We start from the raw sequence: 8736 nt of genomic DNA, 5'->3' as shown, positions 1-8736 counted from the left end.
AATAATACCACTCTTTGATCTTGTGTGAACTGATGAATGCTGAGCTGGATTCTGAACTTGTTGAGATGGATTCTGAACTTGTTGAGATGGATGCTGAACTTGGTTTGATAGTGTTGAATGATGAATTGGTACTGAATCTGAACCATGAACTGTTGTTGGCATTGAAACTGAAGTTGGTTGTGAGGTTTGAATTGGTTCAAATGTTTGAGGTTGGGGTTCTGACATGTTAGTAGACTGAATTGGATTAAGATGAGATTGACTGAGTGGTTGAGATGATGCAGAGGGATAAGAAGAGTGATTTAAGAAGAAAGGAGGATTTAATTGTAGAGGAGTGTAGCTGGAGTTTGAAGGACTATGAGTTCTGACAGATGGAGGTCTGACATTTTGTTTTATGAACAGAAATTCTCTTTCATTAAACACCACATGTCTGGATATATACAACTTGTTTGTAACAATATTGTTTCGGCAGTAAACTGCTTCAACACAACGAGAGCAATGGTGACGAACGCACTAAGAAACAGAGGATTTTGATGTTGGGGGAGATGAAACCGAACCAAATAATGGTCGCCACGCACTCCAAGATCTATTCTCTAGGGATCAAGTTTCCACGTAGTTCCTTATGAAAAATAGTTTGATATTTATAGAGGTAGAGTAGAGAGTCCTTGTAGCTCAAGTAATCTTGTATCTTGAGTAATTGTGATAGAGTATAACCGTCAACCGATAACTATCTCTTTGATAAGAAATGAATACGGACATAAATCAATGTATATTAGTGGCAAGCCATGTGGCTAAGGTTCAAACCTTTAGACCCATGAAAGTTAATGGGCCCGTACATTGATCCATGATATTAATTGGGCTTTAGCCCCCGTTGATTAAATGAATAAAATAGAGACCCTACTAATGGACGCTTTTGCCGTGAGGTGGGGTCGAACATCGCCCTCTTTCGAGGCTTAACAAAGTTCACATGGCAAAGAAGAGAAGATAAATCACGGAAAACGGAAATAATAAAAAGAATAAGCGGAGGGAATAACAAAGTGTCGTGTGAACGTAAATGATATGAAAATGGATAATCGAAAAAAAAAATCCGTGAATTATCGGAAACGAAATAATGTCAAATTAACGTGTACGGAGCACAATGACGTAGTTAAATAAAAGATGGCCGAAAATGCACAGAAAAAATAAAAGATGCACAGAAATAAAATTGCAAAAAAATTCGATTGGCGAAAACTGTACCAAACGCGTCACGTAATAATATGAAATTTGAATTCGATGATGCGTGCCAACGGAATAGCGATATGTGGATTAGACCGTTGAAAACTGTGGAGAAAAATCCGCGAATTATCGGACGGAACGGACATAAATCGGCGAATTACTGTGAACGAAATAATTGGAATTCGATATATGTTCGAAATAACGAGAAGATGTGTACGTGAAAATACCACAGAAACTAGGACTCCAAAATTAAATCCGGATTGGATAATGCTTATCATCAAGTCTTGCACATGAAGTCGGCTTGGCTAAATAGAATTACATACGAACTTAAACACTGGACCAGCGTATATATAAACAAACGAACACAGAGAAATACATACTTAGCATAAACCTTAGAGAGAAGTCACGATCAGCACTGAAAAACGGTAGAAAACAAAAGTAAACACCACCGTGTTCTCCAAAGTACTAAACCATTGTGCGGGGAAGTTTCCGATCGCGTGTGATCGTTAGGTTTTTTTGAAGAAAAGTTATTTGGGTAGACGAAGAAAAGGTTAGTATTGTTGTCATCCACCTAGACGTTCCTATTGTTCCAGGCAACTCCTCTCCTCATCGTCTTCATCTATTCTTACTATCGCACCAGTAAAAAGTGATCGGAAAGATCACGAAAAACGGCTTATTCACAAAGTCATCCTGTTACTGGCGCCTTCAAAAGATGTTGCTGCATCTTTCGCTACAGCAAGATTTGAGAGCGGAAAACTCACCCTTCAGCGCATCTTGGAGGGTGATGATACCGTGCGCATTATGCTGTTTTGTGTTTTCGTTTTGTTTTTTTTTGCATGGCGTTGAACTGTTGAACCCCGATTAAGATTTGGGTGAGGTAGAGGTAGAGCGGTGTATTGTGGTTTGCCTTTCCCTCAACTGGCTCCACCGTCATCGAGCAGAAAGTAGCGGGAAGAAACACAAAAACCCACAAAACCACGACGCTGTGGTTGTGAAAGATGAGCGCCAGTATTCAAAAGTGAATTAAGGAACATGATATGGTGCGGCATTAACAAAGAAAGGGCACCGTACCTTCTTTGCTTAAATACGGCTGGGCATCCGGAACTTACAATAACATACATGATATGGTGCAGCGCCCGTAAAGGAAGGGCACTGTACCTGTGTTGAACCGATTTGGCCTGGTGAACCCGATTTTTGAGCTTGCTGACCCGGTTTTTGACCCATCTGACCCGTTTTTCTTGTTTTTTCAGGTAGTAACTACCGTACTATACGGGCGAAAAATACTCGAGAAGAAAATTCGATGACGATCGCAGTCTTGGTGAGGTGGAAAGAAGGTGACAGATACAGCGACTACCTGAAACCGCGTCGATGGTCGCTTAAGGAAATAATAAAAAAAAAAAAACTAGGACTTGAGAAATTTGAAATGGAGGAAGTGGACGAATTTGAAACGAAAGTCGAAGAAGATGAAGTAGTAACGGCTTACTCACAATTAAGTTGCGGGAGTGCAATTTAATCAAAGAAATTGAGCAATTATTGAGTTATTTTGAGCTGTCGAAGAAGACGGAGAAAAGTTCGGAGAATATGACAAAGCGGTGGCAAAAAAATTCGACAACATGAAACAGGTATGTCAGTATTTTATTTTTTTCCAGTTAGCTTCAAATTTTGGTTAAGTCTGAAAGACTTACGAAAAAATTTGTATTTCGCGTCCTTGAGGTTGAAACAAATGAATTACGAAAGCAAAAGATATTGACGAAAAGTTTCGAACGGAAAGATCCCAATGCCGAGAAAAAAATAATAATAAAGAAGTGAATAAAGTTTTCGCTTAGAAAGTTAACGTAATGCTTAATTTTGCCGCCGACCGAGAAACAACGGTTATACGAGCCCCCGGAAAGTTTCGCTTAGAAAGTTCGGCTTAATGCCTTAGAAAAATAATGAAGCTGCAAAAAATTTCAGTCGGTAAATTTCTTAGAAAAAGATCGCGAATGCCTTAGAAAAAAATAATGATAATGACGAAAATTTTCGCTCGGAAAATTTTTAGGAGAAAGATCGGCACAATGCCATAGAAAAAAAAATAATGACATTGACGAAAAATTAGAATTTTCGGAAAATTTTTTAGTGAGAAAGATCGGGCCGCGTTTTGCCTTAGAAAAAATAATGAAATTCGACGAAAAATTTTTCAGAGAAAGATCGGCACAATGCCTTAGAAAAAATAATGAAGCTGACGAAAATTTTCGCTCGGAAAATTTTCCAGAGAAAGATCGGCACAAAGGCATAGAAAAAAATAATAATAATGACATTGACGAAAATTTTCGCTCTGAAAATTTTTCGTAGAAAGATCGGCAGAGTGCCTTAGAAAAATAAAAAAATAAAAAATAGATTATTGAAAAATTTTCGCCGAAAATTTTTTCGAGAAAAGATCGACACAATGCCATAGAAAAAAAAATAATGATTTGACGAAAAATTTTCGCCGAAAAATTTTAATTAGAAAGATCGGTCACGGTGCCTTAGAAAAATTAATGAAGTTGATTTAAAATTTTTTCGCCGGAAAATTTTTCAGAGAAAGATCGCACAATGCCTTAGAAAAAATAATCAATGCAGGAGATAGTTAACCGAAAAGTGCTAAGAAAGCTTAATGCAGATGAAAAAAAGAAGAAAACGAAGATTTACTCGATTTTACCGTAAGATAATTGACTGAGACAATGGATTAGGTAATTGTGTGAATGTAATACCATAGAGCTAAAACTTCTTTTGATGAAAAATAAATAAAAATAAAGTATGTATTTGCTATTGAATGTTGTTTTTGTGGTGAGATAACATACCGTGGAAAATTGACAATGTTGTTGATTTATGTAGTTGAAATGAAATAGAACGAGACGCCCCCATGTAGAGAAAAACGCCCCCAATGCGTACTTAACTTTGCAAAATTAGGCTAAGCGAAGCATAAAAGCGTTCAAACTTAAATAAAAACGGCTAAACGGGGTAACCTCGCCGATTTTGTATGAACGATAGTAATGGACTAAGCGGAAAAAAAGCGTTCAAACTTAGGATCGACAAAGTTAAATGCGATAAACCGGAACGATTTTGTCGTGAGCGATATTAACGAACTAAGCGAGCGTAAAAACGTTTAAACGTAGACTAGCGAAGTTAAATGTAGTAACTTTGTCAGATTTTGTCGTAGCGATAGTAATGAGTAAGCGAGCGTAAAAAGTGTTCAAACTTAGACTGACAAAGCTAAATGTGGTAACTTCGTCAGATTTTGTCGTAGCGATAGTAATGGCTAAGCGAGCGTAAAAAGCGTTCAAACTTAGACTGACAAAGCTAAATGTGGTAACTTCGTCAGATTTTTTCGTAATGATAGTAATAAACTAAGCGAGCGTAAAAACGTTCAAACTTAAACTAACGAAGTTAAACGTGGTAATTTCACGATTTTTCAGAATGATAGTAACGAACTAAGCGAAAGCGAAAAACGTTCAAACTTAGGACCGACGAAAAGATGATTGTAAAAAGTGATGTATCTTGACCCTTCGCTTCTAACGGCGGCGGAGAGATAAGCTAATGAATCCGCATGGCGTAAGTCATTTCGGTCTTTGAGTGATAGAGATGCTATCAAATTGTCGAAAGCAAGACTACATATCAAACTAAGATAAGCCGCCATACGCTCATCTCTTTGCTTCAAAAGACCCACCAAACCGATTGGCAACAAAGGCGAGAATCCGTGTATAACCGAGCTTTTCGCTGATCTGTCAAAAGCCGTTCTCAAGGCACAAATGGCAGCCTCATACTCGGCTTCCTTATTTGAAGCGCTAAGCCAAGTCGCATTTGATTTCCCAATCTTTTCTCCATTTGGTTTAACAAAACACATCCAATTCTGGACCAGATTTACTATGCAAGCCATCCGAGTAAACAATCCATATGTCAATGAGATTAGGAATTGCGTTTTCATGTCGGTCTTCGTCGCCCCAATTAGCGGGCGGCAGAATCGTCTTCCATAGATTTTTCCATCAATGTAGTCGCCACTATATGCCACTAGGTTGACCCGTTGAAGGACTTGTTAATATAGGAGGACTAACCAAGTATTTCTTGAGTTGTTGCAATGCCATCTCACAATCAATGTTCCAAGTTGCCGCCTCTTTAAAGTCTGGAAGAAGGGATGACAACGATCGGAATATTTAGAAATAAATCTATGAAGAACGGCAAGCCGACCAGTAAGTCGTTGAATTTCCTTCTTATTTTTGGGTGATGGCATATCAATAACGGCGCATATTTGATCAGGATTAGCCTCAATACCTCTACGAGTCATGAGGTATCCCAGAAATTTTCCAGAAGAGAGGCCCAAAAGAACATTTGGCGGGATTGAGTATCATGTTATACTTGTTAAGCCTATCAAAACAAGTTAAAGATCGGAAAGATGATCACCAGATTGTTCGATTTAACGACTATATCATCGATATAAGCCTCCATTATTTTTCCCAACAGATCGGAAAAATTGTATTGAAGAGTAAAATCCATTTCACCCGGAAGATTTAAACAGACGCATTTTCCCGATCAAGCCTATGTGGAAGATGACACACGCCATTACCTCTTACAAGAGTTAGAGATTTTAGGCGGTACACACTTTTGGGTCCGACCGAGATTGTCTTTTTTTTATGTGTAACCAACCTATCTAGGTCGGTAGTTTGTGCGGGATTGTGGTCTTCCCTCTAGTTATTCGTGACACCTTCCATCCCCGCCCGGTCGGACATGCGGGATGGCGCTTTTTCTCAAATCTGCGAGGTCGGCCTTCCCTGTCATGTCGGTCCAATCTAGGATGAAGGTTTTCATTATACTTTCTTCTGTGACGCCTTTTTTCCCTGTATGGATGGACCTATCTAGGATGGCGATTTTCCGCAAATCTGCGAGGTCGGCCTTCCCTGTCAAGTCGGTCCAGTCTGGGATGAAATTTTTCCTTATACTTTCTTCCGTGACGCCTTTTTTCCCTGTCTGGACGGACCTGTCTAGGATGGCAATTTTCCGCAAATCTGCGAGGTCGGCCTTCCCTGTCAGGTCGGTCCAATCTGGGATGAAGTTTTTCCTTATACTTTCTTCCGTGACGCTTTTTTTCGAGGCATTTGTATCATTGCTTATTTCGGCGGCGGCGCTGTGCGCTTTCCGGAACCTAGTAACAAAAGTACGTAACTTTTCGTCACGTTATTGCTTGATGTTTAGAAGTGAGTCGACATTCTTTGGCGTCTTGCAATTGTGGCGGAAATGATGAACAAACTGATTTTCTAGTTCATTGAATTGGTGAATTGATCTTGAAGGCAACTCATTAAACCAGCGTAATGCTTCTCCTTTTAGAGTTGATGGAAAGAGCTTACATATGAGCGGATCATCTCCACCCCATAACACCAACTTATTTTTGAACGATAGAACATGCAAGCCAGGATCTCCTTCCGACTCATCATAAAGTTCAAAATCTAGTTGTTTGAAGTCGGGATGGTGGTAAGCTTCTTGAATGTCGAGCAAAAACTTATCAAGTACGCCATCGTTGACTGTCAAGTTTTTCATTTTTACATCCCTTGACTCTCTATCGTTAAGTTCTTTTGCAATCAACTCTTTCAACTGTTGTTCTGTTAGAGTTAAAGTATTGGATCGAATAAATTTGGGCGCCCGGTCGCGCCCATGTGGAGAAAGGATACCTTCCATTATCTCTTATCGAGTTAGAGATCTTTGGCGGACGACGATCAAACTCGACCGGTGATTGCCTTTGTCTATCCCCTCGTGAACCAGCCTCGTCTTTAAAGGGTGACCGTATAATTATACCACTTCTCCATGTTTTGTTGCTTTGTCGATGCGGGATGCCCGCCTTCCTAGTCATGTCGGACATATCTCAGATGGCGGTCTTCCCTGAAATTGCTTCTCAGAGATAAATCTTCCATTTGAGATCGGACATGTCTAGGGTAGTAGTTATCCCTGCCAATCCCATTCTCCCCATAAGTACGGGTAATAGGGTCATTACTCTTAGAGTGTGCACTGGTCATGACTCGTCGTAACTCACGCTCAACCGTATTAGGAGTGGCGGTAGCGGAGGCGGTGGTGGTGGCGGTGGCGCTGCTACGGTTGGATGTTGAGAATTGATCTTACCACTAGGAGCAACTTGATTGTTCAACGGTTCTTGCATTGGCCTATTTGAATTTCGAGGGTTGCAATTCCTATTAGCAGGAGGAATATGTTGACTATTTGGTCTGCTTCTTGCGCTTACCATCTTGATTGTTTCACGTGATAATGAATTCTAAGGTCCCCACAGACGGCGCCAATTATGTTTCGGCAGTAAACTGCTTCAACACAACGAGAGCAATGGTGACGAACGCACTAAGAAACAGAGGATTTTGATGTTGGGGGAGATGAAACTGAACCAAATAATGGCTGCCCACGCATTCCAAGATCTATTCTCTAGGGATCAAGTTTCCACGTAGTTCCTTATGAAAAATAGTTTGATATTTATAGAGGTAGAGTAGAGAGTCATTGTAGCTCAAGTAATCTTGTATCTTGAGTAATTGTGATAGAGTATAACTGTCAACTGATAACTATCTCTTTGATAAGAAATGAATCTGGACATAAATCAATGTATATTAGTGGCAAGCCATGTGGCTAAGGTTCAGCCTTAGACCCATGAGTTAATGGGCCTATACATTGATCCATGATATTGCGAATTGGGCTTTAGCCCTGTTGATTAAATGAATAAAATAGAGACCCCTACTAATGGACGTTTGCCACGTAGGTGGGGGTCGAAATAAATATCCATCCACCTATATCCTTTGTACTGAAGACTATATCCCAGAAAGACACATGGAGTGGTTTTTGATTGAAGCTTATTACTGGTATATGGCTTGAGCCAAGGGTAACAGGTGCAACCAAAAACTTTAAGGAAGGAATAATGTGGAATTCTGTGAAAAAGAAGTTGAAAAGGTGATTTGTTTTGTAGCTTTATGGAAGGGAGTCTGTTTATTACATAGACTGCTGTGTTAAAGGCTTCAACCCAGAATTGAAAAGGGACTTGAGCATGGGCAAGTAGAGTTCTACCTACTTCAACAATGTGTCTGTGTTTCCTTTCTACAACTCCGTTTTGTTCAGGAGTATATGCACATGAAAAATAATGGCCAATACCATTTTGTTTTAGAAAATTTTCAAAAATATTGCTAGTAAACTCCCCACCACCATCTGTTCTAACAACTCTAATAAAATGAGACAATTGCTTCTCAACAAACAATTTAAAATCAACAAACACTTTTGCAAAATCTGATTTATTAACCAAGGGATAAATCCAACAGTACCTAGACCAATCATCCACAATACTGACATAGTATTTACAACCAAAGGATGATGCAAAAAATTTGGACCCCATAGGTCTAAATGAAGTAACTGTAAAGGTACATTTGATCTAGATGAAGACGAAATAAAAGGTAACTTGTGACTTTTTCCCAGCTGACATGCTTGACAAAAGCTGTGGAGATTGGCAGAACCTTGCAAGGTTAGCTTGTTGAT

The 8736-nt window shown here is 39.5% G+C and overlaps 1 pseudogene across 1 annotated transcript in view; it reads left to right on the top strand.

Moving 5' to 3' along the window:
• The window catches only part of LOC147484366 (uncharacterized), a 71748-nt pseudogene that overhangs the window by 13813 nt on the left and 49199 nt on the right, over positions 1 to 8736 (top strand). The window lies entirely within an intron of this gene.

Source organism: Coptis chinensis, chromosome 8 (genome assembly GCF_015680905.1).
Source record: "Coptis chinensis isolate HL-2020 chromosome 8, ASM1568090v1, whole genome shotgun sequence".
NCBI lineage: Eukaryota > Viridiplantae > Streptophyta > Magnoliopsida > Ranunculales > Ranunculaceae > Coptis > Coptis chinensis.
The sequence above is the reverse complement of the archived record's forward strand: the minus strand, read 5'-3'. Positions and strand labels throughout refer to the sequence as shown.